Genomic DNA, 16,894 nt, shown 5'->3' on the forward strand with positions numbered 1-16,894 from the left:
AAAAGCGGAAGAAGATGAATTGCAATTTGAATTTGACATAAGCAACACTTTTTTACAACATAAAAATAGAGTAATTACATCAGCGTCGTATAATAATTTCCGTAAATTATTACAATAACCGTGACTGAACTTTACAATAACTGTGATTGAACTTTACAATAATCGGCCATGATTGAACTTGTGTACTTTGTCTCATACTTCATCCCTGAAGTTAAACATTAACAAGAAGTTTTCTTGATGGTGTTTTTTCCCCATTCTTCCCAATGAGAACCATGTCAAGCTGATGAGGGTTGAACTAGCAAAAAGTGAAAGCTCGCTGAAAGAAATAAAAACAAAGAAGGGCGTGAGTTGAAAATTACTATGCAACTGAAATACAATAACGACCCATAAGTATTGAAATAACCAGTAGAAAACAAAAGCTCACTGAAAGAAATAAAGCAAAAAAGGGGGTAAGTTATAAATAACTATGCAACTATAAGCAATTGTATAAAACCACAACAATAACTCAAAATTGAAATAACTAAGTTAAGACAATACAATAATTGAGATATAATATTACTATAACCAACTGATTATATAAGAAGACGCCATCTTACAATAACTTTAATTTGAAATAACTAAGTTAAAACAATACAATAACTAAGTTTGAATAATACAATAACTCGATTAAAGCAATACAATAACTGTTGTTAACAGATTAACACAACAAATAAAAAGTAACTACAGCATACAATAATTGAGTTTGAATAATACAATAACTCGATAAAAGTAATACAATAAATGTTGTTAACAGATTAACACAACAAACAAAACGTAACAAATCAACAAAAATGAAACGGATATTAGATAAGAACGATTATGAAAACGCACAAATCGGATCTAGAAAACCAAATTAGTACTTACATATATTGAAACTGAAGAGAAATACGAAGATGAAGCGAAATAGACAATGAAATCAAATGACGAAATCTCCTTAATTGATGACAAATTCGAACGAAGATGATGAAGATTGAGTATGAAGATTAAGTTTGTAGCATGCAACTTGAACGAATTTGAATGAATTTGATGAAGACGGAATTTGATAATTGAACAAAATCAACGAAAAAATAGTATAAAAGAAGAAATTTATTACCTGATTAGACGAAATTGAAAAGATGAAGTAGAACTGAACACGAAAAACAAGAAAGGCGGATAAGATCGAAGAAACAAGCACGAAAATCTGGAATTGAAATCGCAGTAGACAAATTGATGAAGATTGATTTCATAATTTTTATCGATTCTTTTTTTTTTTGTTCTGGTTTGTTAAAGGGTGGAGGGAGGAGAGAGAGTGATTTTTTCTAATAATAGAGGACATTGAGGGAAAAGTGGGTATTTATGGGTTAATTAAGATCTAATCTCAGCCATCCATCTTAGGTTAGATTAGTGGTTCAGATTCAGAGGGGTAACTCACCAAAAAAACCAAACTCATATGATCCTATTTCTATATATATATATATATATATATATATATATATATATATATATATATATATATATATATATATATATATATATATATATATATATATATATATACACACAAGTGGAGATCCGGTGAGTCTAGCTCTTGGGGTGAGTGCGTCCTACTGATTAGGACCGTAGGATCTTTTGTAGTTGAGCGTCCAGATTGTGCCACGTAGCTCATAACAAGTACGCGCATTACTTTGGTTTACAGGGGTTTGACATTTCCGTTTCACAATCTGATTCCAGAAAACAATCACACACTCTCTTTCTCTCTCTAATTGTCCTCTCTTTCCCAAAAACAATCTCATTCCTCACTCACTCGACAATTTCTACAACTTTTCTCATCCAATTTTTTTTACCAAAATCAATGAATCAACTAAAAATCAATACTAATTAAGAATCTTTCTACTTGCTACATCCTACTCGGAATGGATCGAGGATACATTGAAAGGATCAAATTTAAAACCCTAAAAATTCCTCCAGCAAGATTAAGTAGTCTTTTCTATCATGAATTCATCGAGGTTTTCGCTGCAGTTTGCTTGCACTTCACTTGATACTCCCTAATTTTGATTTGAAACTTTGAAGACCAACTAATATCAAGAATTCGAGATCGTATTTGAAGCAAGTAATCAGGTAGTATTTTATATGGATATTGGCTTTGCTAATTTCAAGTATGATGAATATAAGTTAAAGAGTTAATTTAGTGGTGTTGATTTCTTGATGACGAATGTCAATGCGAGTCTCTTAGGGATTTAAATAGGATATTTTCGTTTAATCCGCTGTGCATAGGTATTGTTTGGCAATTTTTGCGGATTAATTCTTTATTGATTTGAGTTTGATAAGTTTTACGGAGTGATTAATGTTAATTTGGTCACAATATTTTGTATTGAGTCGCAAATTTCAAATATTTTTTGATGAATTGAAGAATTTTGATTGATTTTTCTCTACTTGTTTCTACTTTGTTGTCAGTGTAAATTGTACTCCGTATTGGCTTAGCTTTCAGACACTAAGTGTTTGTTATTATAACACAACATTCACTATAACACACGTCCGTTGTTATTATAATATATGTTTATGCTTATAGTAACACATTCTTCATCGTCCCCTCATAATCGATATGATTATTGTCAATGTAGCAATATATGAGTTGTTTGTCACACACAATTGTTTGTTACTGTAATTATAACACATACTAATCGTTATTGTAACACCGAAAGTTGTTATTGTAACATACGTTGTAATATAAGTTATTTGTTGTTGTAATATGTATAAGAAGTTATTGTAATACGTAGAAGAAGTTACTGCAACATATCAGTTTTATTGTGACAGATATTTGCTATCATTGTAACACATTTTGTTGTCATTGTAGCACATTTATTTTTCTACTCTAACAAATTTATCTTTGTGATATAAAGTCCCAAATTCTTACAGGAGAAAATATCTTGTTGGAAATGGTGGACTCTTTTAAGCCAAATTTAGGATCGTGTCACCCTTATAGTTAGTTCTTATTACTATATTCTAAATATTGTAAAATGCTTAATCAATGGTTGTGACAACATGTTTTGTTGCTCCAAAGATCAATCTCTGATCTTTCTTTACATCTTAAATTCTGAAGAACAAAATCGTATTGTGATGTATATTATGAATAGTTATATTTTACGAATTTGGAAAGCCAATTAGCTCAAATGGTAGAGCATTGTGCAATGCACAAGATGTGGGTTCGACTCCCATATTGGTTATTATATACTCTCGTTACTTTAGAGAATAACTAGTGTTACTCTAAGGACAAACTAATGTTACCCTAAAGAATTATTGGCCTTTTTTTCGCTTGTCATGTTGCGTCCATTCTCGCTAAGCTATGACTTCAAAGACCTCTAAGTTGTAATCCTACGTTGATTAAGAATGCTCTAAAAAATTGTTATAGTCATGCTCCCATCAGAACTTCCAATGATATAGCCTCTTGCACTTCCAATGATACAGCCTCTTGCACGTTCCTAATGTGCACTCGAGTCCAACCACGGCTTGCTAGTATTTAGTTTTGCATGCCCGAGTATTATTATTCGTGACTAGTCAACTATGTTCTTTGTATTTCTCGTGTCAACAAGTGACTTTGGACACTTAAATAAACAAGGCTATATGGGATTCGAACCCATACTTTTGTACAAAATTTGCACATTGCTCTCCCATTTGAGCTAATAGCCTTTAGAATACGACAAACAAAAATAAAATAACGAGAACCTAACACTAATAACCTTTAAAATGTGCAGTTGTGTAATGATACAAACACCTTTCCTAATTCCATGTCAGTCTTCGTGAGTAATCGTAGGTAGTGAATAGAAAACAGGTTTGCAAACAAATTATTAACTTGTATGACTTTAGCATGCACACAAGTTTGAGAGATATTCCATGATAAACAAATTGCCATAGCAACTATTCATAACACTCAACATCCTTTATGGTACTAATTATAATTTCATAAAGTAGTTAGTAATGAGTTGTTTCTTGAAAGAGAAACAGAATAAATGAAAACATGAGTCAAGATATTTTTCACTAAAAAAGTCCCGAACTTTTTTTTATGTAACACTGAGATGAATGTGCCTTGTGTGAGAGATTGATCTATCTTAATATGATGAGTCTAGAAACATAAAAAGAGTCACCTAAAAATGCAGTATTATTTGTTAACACACACTAATGAACAATAGAGGAACACTCACTAAATCATACGGAGTATGATAGATTTCAAACTTAAGAATGGCAATAGATTACCTTAGTTAGTGGACGGCGAATAAGATTTCATCGTTTTGCTTCCTTTGAATTTCACAAAAATTCTTGGAATGATCGTTACTTTAATTCTATGATAAAGATTGACAAGAAGACTCACGTAACATCATTATATCGTAATCAAACAATAATAGGATATGTAACACAACTAAACCATTATAGTAACATAGTTAAACCATTATTGTAACATGATTAAACTGTCGTTGTAACATGATTGAACCATCATTGGAACACAATAAATCCGTTACTATAACATAATGAAACCATTATAGTAACATCGCTAAACCATTACTGTAACACAAACAATCCAAACATGTACACTTATCGTAACACACTTGTTGCATTAAAGTAACATCATTATATCGTTAAAATTACATCATTATTGATAGCCTTCCTATTAACACAATTACAATGTAAAACTGCAGGAAGTATCTCTTTCCCATATTTTTCCTTTCAGAAGAACACTAGTATAATGACAAATGTAAACTTAGCACAATTCAACAATTGAGTAATTATTTCTACTATTGGTGATGATTAACAAAGAAGTACACAGTCAGCAGGTTAATTTGCATACTAATTTGAAATTCTGCGAATTAGCAAGTGTATACTAACTATCTAAGAATACACAGTGAACGTAGGTATGTAGGAATTAAAAATCAAAGACGGTATTGGACAACGATTAATATCATAGTAAACGATGGAGAACAATAATTAGCACCGCAATAACTAACTAATGAATTATAAATGCGATAAATTGTAAAAACCTGACCAATTTGATCTTAGAATTGCAAAAATATACCACATATAATGAATCCGAAACAGCTACTACAAAACAAACTCCACAAAATCGAAATAAAACCTCGAACGGAGGAAATATTGAGATTGCAAATTAGAAGAATCACGAAGGTTCAAGATAAATCAACGACAACATAGGAAGTGGAGAGAAGAACAATCGGCATGTTGCTTGAAGGCGGCGAAACGAGATCCTAGCTAACAGAAGTCCGGCAAGATCATGAGATGACGATCGCCATTTCTGAAATCTCCTCGAATCTCCATGAGAGATAAAGAGACATGAATTAGGGTTTATAGTAGTTGATGTTGTTCAATTGAGAAATTTTGTTAAGACAACATTGACGAAAGAGGGAGAGTAGAAGAATTTGGAGCGGGTAGAGAGAGAAATTAATGGGCAAAATATGAGATATTTTCGCTGGATAATAAGGTTATGTATGGACGGGTAGTTTGACAATTATACCCTTAGTACCACGCGCGCTACTGTGGCCATTGGATCTCCTTCATCTAACGGCTTAGGATGATAGGACGGACTCACCCTAAGATGCTAGACTCAATAGATCCTAACTCTCTATATATATATATAAGTTTTAAAAATTAAAAAATTAACATAAACTTGCCAAAAATGATCTGGCCAAGAACGGGCTGATGAGAGAATCACCTGCATGCCCTCCTGCTCCCGTGTTGGAGATTGAGGATCGGCCTCATCCTCAATCTCCTCGTCCTCCAGATCATGTCGAGATGCACTACTATTGCTCCCAAAAACACGGTGAAAAATATTCGGCATAATCACTACTTAAAAACAATGCAAATTGTTAGTTCAAAAAAAAAATCGTTAGTGCAAATCAACCATTTCTGAAGGCTATATATAAACAATGGAAACAAACACTAACTATAATTTTAAACAGTGCAAATTTTATTGAATGTTTAAAATTCAGACTTTTCTACAAATGGATTAATAATTGTACAATTACAACTAGTCCTCCTCACTAGCATTGTCACTACAAATCAAAAGAGGTTCATCATCTGAAAAAAGCACTTCTACTTCTTCCTCTGATTCCTCATTTTCGTATCTAATAAGTTCTTCAACTTCATCTTCATCCCCTTCTTCTCCGACGTTTCTGTCATATTCCCCTTGACCTCTTTCCACTACCACTTCGTATTCATCTTCATCCTCTATATCTTCCAACAAAATCGGTGAAATTGAGTGATCATTCACAACCACATCTTCTTGAAAGACACTTTCTTCAATAGGAGTATCAACTTGTGATCTTGCATTGGTTTTACAAACCGCGGACCACTGGATACCTTGATTACCTTTCTTAATGGTTGGATAAGGAGCATAACAAACTTGACCGACTTGGAAAGCTGCCACAAATGGGTTATGTCCACGAAATTTCTTTTTTCTCGTTTGCATCTACAAGTTCGTAAACCTTATGGATACTAAGTCCTTGTGAGGAATTATCAAACCAATCACATTTAAACAATATAACCCTATAAACCCTTTACTCGGTATAATAAGAAAGCTCAAATACTTCATTTAGGGTTCCATAGTAGTCCAACCCTTCAGTTGAATTCACAGAAACCCCATTGCTTAACGTAGATTTCGAAACATCAACTCCCTCCTTAAAAGCTCGAAATTTATAGCCATTGATGGAATACCGTCTCCAAGACTTCACCAAGTTACTAGGACCTAATGCTAAATTTATTATTAGATGATCCTTCAATCTATGAACCTATGAATAAAAAATAATAATTAAGTTGTTATATTTTTTTTCAATATTTAATAAGAAATTCAAATGTGTAGTTTAATTTCAAAGAAAATGTATCACCACTTACTTCATTTCGGAACCATTTCGAAAAACTTTTATCATGTTTTGCCCAAACATCATCAGAGGACGTGACATCAGGAAATTTGATTTTGATATGTGTCTCATATTCCCTATAAGTAGGGAAAGCATGTTTTAGTTATGTATTACCTATAAATTCGATCTAATTTGATAATTAAAAAACAATTGAGTAATGATGAAGTATTAACTTACACTTACTTTTTATAAGTCTCTAAAAATTCTCCACAGTTCCTTAGCACATAAAAATGAGCTTCTTCATACTCTTTCTCAGTTAAGTACCTATGTATACATTTCCCGGTTGTAGTTCCCATCTCATCATTGAATAACTCAGATAACTTAGATTTTAACTGGTCATCGGAATTTACACCAACATCTAAGTCTTTTGCTTTTGTGTCAATGTGATCTTCGAAATAAAAGGAAACAGAAATTTGAAATTTCCTCTAACAAAAAAGCGTTGCATATTGAACCCTCCACCCAAGTTTTGTTGCCAATCTTTTTTTTCAAATGATTAAGAAATCTCTCAAATGGATACATCCATCGATATTGAACAGGTCCTCCAACTTTCGCTTAATAAGGTAGGTGAAGAGACAAATGCTCCATGGAACTGAAGAAAGACGGGGGAAATATCTTCTCTAACTTGCATATTATCTCCGCAATGTTTGACTCCAGACGTTCCATAGAATCAACTCTAATCGTAGAAGTACACAAGTCCCTAAAAAATTGGCTTATCTCAGTTATTGTATTCTAAGAACCGGTCGGGAGCAACTCTTTCAAGGCAACAGGGAGTAGTCGTTCCATAAAGACATGACAATCATGACTTTTCATGGAATGCAACACCATCTTTTTATGGTCAATACACCGACTTAAATCTGAAGCATAACCATCCGGGAATTTTAAATTAGCAACCCAGTCACATAGAGCTTTTTTCTCCGCAGTTGATAAAACAAACCTAGATGATATGGGCCGTTTATAGCAAAGTTCATTAAAGTCGTCTTTACCCTTAAGGTCAAATTTAGTTTTACCTGGTACATCCATCATAGTGTTGATAAGTTGTTCAAAAAAAAATTTCTCAATGTGCATAACGTCTAAGTTGTGTGAATCAGCAACGTTTTCCAGTATGGAAGTTCCCAGAATATGATTTGTTTCCACCAACCTTCATTCTGATCTTTCAATCTTTTCAATTCTTGATCAGAAGCATCAACTATTTTTGGCAAGTCTTTTACGGAATCACACACTTCATCACCCGTTAATTTCGATGCGGCTATGTGATTCTCAATTTTTCTGTTTTTTAGAAAATGCCTACAATTGTCGCGGAAAAGATGGTCAGGTCTTAAGAACTCACGGTGACAATCAAACCAACAAACCTTTTTGTTATTTCTAAGCCAAAAAGATCTATGATCATTTTCTGGACAATAAGGATAAGCACGATACCTACTTGTGGACCAACCAGAAAGCATGCCATATGTCGGGAAATCGTTGATCGTCCACATTAATGCAGCCTTTAATTGAAAATTTTGTTTCTTAGAGACATCGTAGGTGTCAACGCCGGTTTTCCAAAGTTGTTTCAACTCTTTGATCAACGGTTGGAGGTAGACATCTAAATTTGACTTAGGGTTCTTAGGACCGGGAACGAGCACAGATAAGAACAGAAATTGTCTTTTCATGCATAACCAAGGAGGTAAGTTGTACGTAGTCACATTCACGGGCCAACAGGAGTATTTCGTCCCGAACTGCCCAAAAGGTTGAAATCCATCCGTACACAAACCTAGCCGAACATTTTGGGGTTCACTTGCAAAATTTGGATGCTCTCTATCGAAATGTTTTCACGCTTCTCCATCACTTGGATGTGCCATTGTCCCCCTTTCTCTTAATCGTGAGTTTTTGTAGTGCCAACTCATCTCACCTGCTATGTGTTTGGTTGCATATAGTCGTTGTAACCTTGGCGCAAGCGGGAAATAAGTTACTGGTTTACAAGGAATTCGCCTCCCACTTGAATTCTTTTTACCTTTATACCGAGATGCACGACACTTTGTACATTCTTCAAGATTAGAATTTTCCTCCCAGAAAAGCATGCATCCATTGAGACATGCATCAATCTTCTCAGGGGTAGTTGGAGTCCCTTGAGAACTTTTTTAATCTCATTAAAATTACGCGCCATTTGATTTTCCTTTGGAATTAGGTCACCAACGAACGACACAAAACCATTAGTGCATCTAAGAGATATGTTGTTCTCACATTTGACTGATAACAACCTAGCAGCCGCTTGCAACAAACTCATATAACCTGTAACACCCCTGATTTTCGGCTAAATTAAAACTAACTTTTACATATAAAACTCGCCGAAATACAGAGATATTATAATTAATACACAAGGTCTCTTATTACAAATCCCTTTTAAAATTAAATAATACAAATTGGAATCAAAAACTTTTACAAAGCTTCAAATGAAATCCTCTTGAAATAAAATTCTTTTTTAACAGCAGCGGAAGACCTGAAAGCAAAACCAGAAGACAAGAAGGAACTACCCCATGACGAGTAGCCCAGAAGGGAGAAAACATGTCAGCCGGAAAGCTGAGTAACAGATAATACCTCAATATAAGCAGAATAGTTTTTGGTCATGGCGTGGAAACACAAACATGTAAAAATAAAAATAAACAGAGAGAATAATAAAAACACTCCCCGTTAACTCATCTCATACTCAAACATACTCCATAATATAATACACTCTCTCGTCCCAATAATTAACCAAGTTTCATCTCATTACTCCGTCTCACTCATTACTCCGTCTCATAATATAATACTCAAAAGTAACCAGGTACTGTATTCTCATCGTCGACCCTAAGCCGATGACAAGGGGTGAGTGAACTGGCGGATAAAAACCACGAAACAATATTTCCATCTCAATATCGATCATAAACTCAAATAACTCAATAACCACGGTCGCACTGGACCGTAAAAATAACTCGGCTCAAAGGCCCCATAACTCATAACTCAATATCAGTAACCAATTTCCATCTTAATTTCAATATCGATATTGTCAAATATTCCATTAAAGGAACTGCTCAACACTTAAAGTACAAGACTTTAAGCTACTCACCCTTGAGTCAAGGTCAAAGAACGACAATTACCAATACAATATAAAAACCAATGATCTCAATCTAAATCAATGTCACTGATCAACACATACCTCACGATAACAAACGTATATTAATAGTTGCATTTCAACACTCCTGAAAATATCAACCATTGTAATTATATCCATATTTCACATTACCACTCACAACTACACCAATTTAATTGTTTACCATTCTCGTAAGTCAATTTGATAAACACAACATTCACACAATTTCACTATGAACCATAAAATATAGCAGCCAAATCTCAGCGCACAAACTACCTAATTCGGGTGCACTCGCCTTATCCCATAATTCCAACAATAAACTTATCAATATACAATAATAGCTATGAAAACAAAGTAACAAATACTAGTAATTCAACCTAAATAATATTCCGGCACACATAAGATAATAATAAATTAATAATAGTTAACAAGTAATTCATACAACCTCGAACAATAATAGTAATATTAGGATCGGTAAAATCGTGTTACTTTAAAAATTAAGCATTCAATCTCGGATGAACTTAAAGGATCCAAACAGAAGACCCACGACCAAATTAAATTATCACAAGGGCATGAAATAATAGGTGGATATTAATGATCAAGAGAGATTATAATAGATCATGAATAAGGTGTTGAAGATAATGAAATCTTGTGAATAAAAAGAGAAACCAAGGATACATAGGTCATAACCCATGTCATTATGCAAGAAAATACGGTATAGAAAGTTGAGAGATGAAGAATTAGTTTGACGGCATAAATAATGTACAGCGAAGACAAGAAAAAAAGTATATAAAAGTAGGGTTATGATTTTTAGTTAAGTAAAGGGGTTTACGACTCCTATCAATAAATTTGCTTGTCTAAATATTTAAAGCTCCAAAAATATACAAAATTATATCTAGAATATTTGGGTATTACATAACCTCCCTCATACATTGGTTATTCGGCTTGCTCTAACATTTTAAAGAACGAAGAAACTTGGGGATTCGGGGTTTCATAACGCACTTCTTCATCGTTAAGGTCATTAGGATTGGATCGATCCTCCAAAATTTGGTCAACAGTATCACGCAATGCATTTCCGCGAACTCACGGTAAGGATTCTCACTAACATTTGTACTTGCTTTACTAGGTAATTTCTCACCGTGATATGTCCATACATAGTAATTATCGGCGAAACCATTCGACCAAAGATGAATTTGAACATCTCCTTTCCTTTTAAAACCTAGGTTTTTGCATTTCTTACACGGACACCTCATTTCACTTAAATTCTTATACTCACTATTTTTTTCGGCAAATTTAATAAACTCTTTCACCCTCTCTGTAAATGCTTTCTTGGGTTTCTTTTTTTTTCATCTAATCTTTCATACATCCACTGGCGTTCTAATCTTTTCATGTTATTATGTATCTACATACATTTATATATGTCATTAAAAAAGACATAACTTAACAACAATCACAATCAAGAATAATACACAATAATTTAACATTTTAACCAATATAAATATAGTTACAATTGTCTACAAATAATCTGTATTTCTTTGAATTGGGTCCTTATCACTCTAACCTAAACCCATCAATGTATGTTTCAAGTCACTAGCAAACATGTACTTGTAATTTATTAATGAGGAAAAAAATTCGGCAGCAATTCTCATCCGTTCTCCAAATACACAATGTAGAATAAATAATTACTCCACATATGCATTCAGAGAACAATAAATGAATTGTCACCAAACTATTTCCTCATTAACAAATCACAAGTACATGTTTACTACCTAAGTGACTTAAAACGTACAAAGACAGTCCCAAAATGGGGACTATTCAAAAATTACTCCTATTGAGTAATTTTTTAATGGGTACTAGGTCAATATGAACAATAATTTTAACAATATTAAAAACAAAACATACAAAAATGACTACTTTTTCAATTAACAAAAACTAACATGACTAATTTTTCATTTTACATATCTAGTCTAATTAACATTAAGTCTAATTATCATTTTAAAAACATTTATTTCATAAAATTTAACAATAATCTAATTAACAAAAATTACATAGCTATCCTAAGTCAACATGCATACATTAAAATTTAACAATGTATATTTAAACAAAATTGGCTTCTATCCTAAGTCAACATGCATCAACACCAACAATAATTCACCAACAATTAAAACAATAACTAATATCCTAAATCAATTAAGCTAATTAAACCAAAAAAAATTAAAGGAAATTAAAAAATACCTAATTAACTTCACAAAGAAAAAAATGAAAAGGAAGAATGAGAAAGAAGGAGGAGGACGGCAGGGGGCGGCAGCAACTGTGGAAAAAAAAATTAAAAACAAGAAAAGAAAATGGAAAAAGAGAAAGGAGAGAGAGGAAGAAAAGACAAAGATAATTACCTAATAGTGACGGCGACGACGTGGTGGTGTTGGTGGTGGCGCCGGAAGTAGAGGAGGGTGGTGGTGGTGTCGGGTTTTTAGAGAGTTAGGGTTAGGGCGATTTTAATTGATTTGGGGGAAATTTTGGTAAAGTGTCGAGGGAATGGTCGCGGGTTTCAGATAAAAGGCACCCCTGACGGAAATTCCGTCAGTTAAATAGAATTCCTGACGGACATTCCGTCAGTATTTCTAAATTCCTGACGGAAATTCCATCAGAGGCCCACTTACTCAGAATAATAATGCATCAACAGCACACATCACCATAATATACACTCTAACGAAATGTCCGTCAGTAATTTATAAATACTGACGGAATTTCCGTCAGTATTTCTAAATTCCTGACGGAAATTCCATCAGAGGCCCACTTACTCAGAATAATAATGCATCAACAGCACACATCACCATAATATACACTCTAACGAAATGTCCGTCAGTAATTTATAAATACTGACGGAATTTCCGTCACAAGGTCAATTATTGTGACAGCTGTTGTGCACAATGGATTTAAAATATCTAATACATCTGACGGACATTCCGTCAGTATTATGCTTTTACTGGCGGACATTCTGTCAGATGTCCCAATTATTTCACAGCTGGCATGCACTACTATGTGTGAGAACTATCTGACGGGCATTCCGTCAGTATTTCTAAATTACTGACGGAAATTCAGTCAGATGTTTTTTAGCGCCATTGACTTAGTTAACGCGCTAATTACAGCTGACTAGAAATCCGTCAGGAATGTGTACCGACAGAAATTCCGTCAGAAAGCCGTCGGTATCCCGTGTTTTCTGACGGCTTGTTTTTTCCGTCAGTGTGCCTGTCACTATGTCGCCTTTACGTTGTAGTGTAACATCGGGGCATTATTTGTTTGATAATAAGCCTATGATTGTTAAGGCACAGACTAAGGCAATGATTGTTAAGGCATGGACTAAGGAACGGTTAGATAACATTGATGAAACCGTGTTTGTGCTTTTACGAAATCTCATTTTTGCACCGAAAAATGATGTGAGGTTCAAAATCTCTCCTCCAAGTGAAAGGCACCGAAATTCACGGGTTTCAATGAAAATTTCGTGGGAAATTTCATCAATTAAATTTTTAACAAATTATGTAAAATTGGGAACAACTTTTTTTGTCCACTTTCAGCTATGCTATATAGATGCCTCTACCGGTAGCTTATTATAATAATAAGGATAGAAATCATTGTAAAAGTCATAAGCACGGGTTACAAACGTTATGGCGTCTATTTACGTCAGGGTCGCCAAGCCAAGGGAATTTACAATGGACAGTGGTAAGACAGCCAGAAAAGCTCTTCCTGACGAAATGAGCGGGGGAAATTGCATTGCCAATGCCATTCTTGTACAATCATTGCATAATCTACGAGTTTTTGATTAAATTTACTAAACAAAAAGACTTGACTTAATATCGACAACCATCTTTGCAGAAACTTCCTTTGGGATGAGGGGATTGAATATATGAGATCACCCATTGTTTCATGGGATAAAATATGCAAACCAATTAAGGAAGGGTAATTGGGTCTCAGAAATGATTTTCAATGGAATCAAGCAGTAGTTGGAAAGCTGGTTTGGTAGATCACTTCAAAATCAATTAATCTTTGGGTGAAGTGGGTTAATAACATTTACATCAAACAACCAGATTGGCCGAAATATTCTCCTCCAAATGATCCAAGCTGGTATTAGAGGAAAATATGTAAAATCAAAAAATGATGACAAAACACTGTCAACAGTAGCAATAGTCAAATCAGAAGAGACAAGAGTATACTATTGCAAAGGGATATGAATGCATAAGAGACAAAGGACAGATTGTGAATTGGCATGGATGCATATGGAACAAATGGACTAATCCTAAGCATGGTATGATTGCATGAATGTATTATCACAATGGTCTGAACACGAAAGCAAAACTGAAAGATTGGGCATAAGTGAAGATGATAATTGTTACCTTTGTGGCAAGGATAGTGAAACTATGGAACACTTGTTCTTCAAATACGATTATAACAAAAGATTAATTGCAAGGTAGAACAATGGGCCGATATTAATCTGCCTTATCAGGATATCATCAACTGAACATTAAGCAGACGAGGATCGAAATTGAAGCAAGATCTCGCTAACTCGATACTGAATGCTTGCTTGTATCAAGTCTGGAATCATCGAAACCTAAGTAAGTATGAACTCAAGCTTATCAGACCGGAAAAAGTTGCAAAACTAATGATCGAGGAGTTGCGGACAAGGTTTATAAGATTCATTCAATCACCTAGCTCTGATGGAGATGAGAGATGGCTTGAATTTCTTCGTATTCAGTTTTAGGGTTGTGTTTGCAGTGAGAAGGAGATTTGAAGTAAGGGGTTAGAGCTGCAGATAAGGTAGAGTGTTTGAGACAACTTTAGACTATCTGTTTGTGATCAGATAGTTTTTGTTGTTGGCTTGGGCCTTTGAGTTGGGCCGATTTCTTATCTGGAATGGTGGATGTGTGTTACGCATCCGATATTTTTGTTTCAGTTTTGATTCATTTATATAATACTTATATTTTAGCCAAAAAAAATAATATCGGCTACCTACTCAAAAATTCCAAGGTATAGAGCTTAATAAATTGATGACATTCATGATTAGTTTCATTTTAGGATGGGAGTAGTACTCTTTGTTGGGGTTGGTGTCCTTAACAGTTAGTGCAAGGACTTATAAACCTCTAAAAGGATCAAAGGGCATACTTTGGTATTATTATCAGTTGATCCACGTTTATCAATAACGGTTGGCTTGCTAGATAAGTTTGACGTTATTGTCATACAGATGGCGGTGATCAACTGGTCCCTAAAAGTCACACCTATAGGATACGTTCGAGAGATGTGACGGTATGAAAATACTTGTCATGTAGATGCAAATATTGACTAACCAGTTAGTCGAGTAATTTGACTAAGTAATTAGTCAAATATGTGATGTTGAGATATTATATTTAATACGGATTAAATATCATGGGCTAAAGCGAATTAACAGATTAATTCGTAAAATTAAATATACGTGATTTATATTTAATTAAATGTATATTAAAATAATTATACAATACTGTTTTGTCGGACACGAATTAATAATTCAGCTAACCCGTATTATTAGCTGATGCCTTAATTTCCGATAACCGATATGATTTATAATCGGACCGCGTCATATACACTTAGCGAGTTATGGACCGGACCGCAAGTTTAAGTGAAGAGAAAATGAAAAGCCCAGATGGGCTCCTCTCACTCGGTTTGGCCGAACCAGGAGAACAAAAGGAGACCTCCTCCTTCTGTTAAACCTAATCATCATTTGAGAGAAAATTAGGGTTTCGAAAGAGCATTCTTCTCTGTAGAAACTGAGATCTCACATCTCGACAAAACTCACAACAGTTCTCCCTATATTGCAAGGCAATCGGAGAACACTGTTCTAGCACAAGGGCATATCTCGGACCAAGTCTTGGGTGCAACGATTAGGAGGGAATCTGCTTAGATTTCTGATCTTTACGCCGCAATTAAAAGGACCCGAGGTTGATTTCTATACACTTATCGTTTCTATTGTTTTATCGCTTTATGACTATAAATTGCATGTAAATTTTACGTTATAGTCCTGCAATTTAAGGGGTAGTATACGGATATTAACCCACAAGTGGTATCAGAGCGAGGCCACGTAAATTTTTCATGTGTTTTTCATAAAACGATCTTGAAACGATTTTGTTTTGGCTAAAAATTTGTCTCGTGACCTATTTTTCACTCGGCAGATTTTTTTTTTTTTTTTAATTTGTTGCGCGTTTTTTATGGTTGCTTTGGGAACCGTGTCTTGTTTACACGGTTGCTCTCGATGTTTTTGTGCTTGAAAACCCGTGCCCCGATATACACGGAGAATTTGTTTGAAACCGTGTCATGTATTACACGGTTTTATCATCTTTTCGTTTTGGTTTTATGCATATTGTTGTTTTTACAGAGATTATAACAATATGTCATGTTTTATCAATTATCAAATTTGTTTTGATGCGTTTTGATCGAAATTTCAATTGATTTTGTCTCGAAAATCAGTTTTCACGAGGGTTTTGGTTTTTCAGAGGTTTTGCCACTTTTGCATTCGATCGAGCGTATTTCTACTCGATCGAGTCTGTTTTTGTCTTGTTTTTGATCGATCGAGTCCTGTTGTACTCGATCGACCTGTCTCAAAACCTTTTGCTCGATCGAGTCCTTGCGTACTCGATCGACTGTTTTCAAAACCCCTCGCTCGATCGAGTTGTCCTCGTACTCGATCGAGTAGTGTTCTTGATATAGGTACTCGATCGACCACCAGTTTAGTCGATCGAGCACCTCCTGATTAGCATTCCTCTCGATCAACTTGCGGTTGATCGATCGAGCTCTTCTGTCCCTCGATCGAGCACTTATGTCCCTG

The sequence above is a fragment of the Silene latifolia genome, chromosome 9 (assembly GCF_048544455.1).
Source record: "Silene latifolia isolate original U9 population chromosome 9, ASM4854445v1, whole genome shotgun sequence".
Taxonomy (NCBI): domain Eukaryota; kingdom Viridiplantae; phylum Streptophyta; class Magnoliopsida; order Caryophyllales; family Caryophyllaceae; genus Silene; species Silene latifolia.